Consider the following 707-nt stretch of genomic DNA (forward strand, 5'->3'; position numbering starts at 1 on the left):
GTGTGACGTGTGAGGTGTGACGTGTGACGTGTTTGGGCTCCGTGTGGCTCTAACATTGCTCGGTGTTTTCTTGCAGTTGGTTCCGTTCTCCGTTCCCTCCATTGATAAAGCTTTGTATGATTTGGCCATGAAAGGGTTACTGGCGGACGGCGGCTCCACCTTCCTGGATAACTTGTACGTACAGCAGATGTATGGAACCTCACTTCCTGTGACATCATCGCTTCCTGTGACATCATCACTGTGTGTGTGTGACATCATCGCTTCCTGTGACATCATCGCTGTGTGTGTGTGACATCATCGCTTCCTGTGACATCATCGCTGTGTGTGTGTGACATCATCGCTGTGTGTGTGTGACATCATCGCTGTGTGTGTGTGACATCATCGCTGTGTGTGTGTGACATCATCGCTGTGTGTGTGTGACATCATCGCTTCCTGTGACATCATCGTCTTCTCGTCCTCAGTAAGGGAGACGTGACTGATGCCAATCTGCAGACTCAGGTTACGACGTATTCTATCCCGTGTTGGCTGAAGAGCTTACTCTCTGTGGTGATGCGTCCGGTGGTGAGTGCGGGGTGGGGGGGTCGCTGTGCTGCGCTCTGGTATTTGGGGCGATATTTGGAATATTCCGTCTTTCTCTTTCTTTTCCCCGAATGGCGAATGTCCTGCAGAGCGTCCGAGGAGTCCGGTGAGATTGTATATATCGGGGT

The 707-nt window shown here is 51.5% G+C and overlaps 1 long non-coding RNA gene across 1 annotated transcript in view; it reads left to right on the plus strand.

Annotated features, from left to right (window-relative positions):
- The first annotated feature begins 644 nt into the window (after positions 1-644).
- Positions 645-707, plus strand: part of LOC108803337 — a 1,246-nt gene continuing 1,183 nt past the window's right edge. Inside the window, exon 1 of the long non-coding RNA XR_001942279.1 lies at positions 645-685. This is a non-coding gene — a long non-coding RNA (uncharacterized LOC108803337). The remainder of the gene's footprint in view (positions 686-707) is intronic.

Source organism: Nanorana parkeri, unplaced genomic scaffold (genome assembly GCF_000935625.1).
Source record: "Nanorana parkeri isolate BGI_ZX_2015 unplaced genomic scaffold, ASM93562v1 scaffold3614, whole genome shotgun sequence".
In the NCBI taxonomy this organism is placed as follows: Eukaryota; Metazoa; Chordata; class Amphibia; order Anura; family Dicroglossidae; genus Nanorana; species Nanorana parkeri.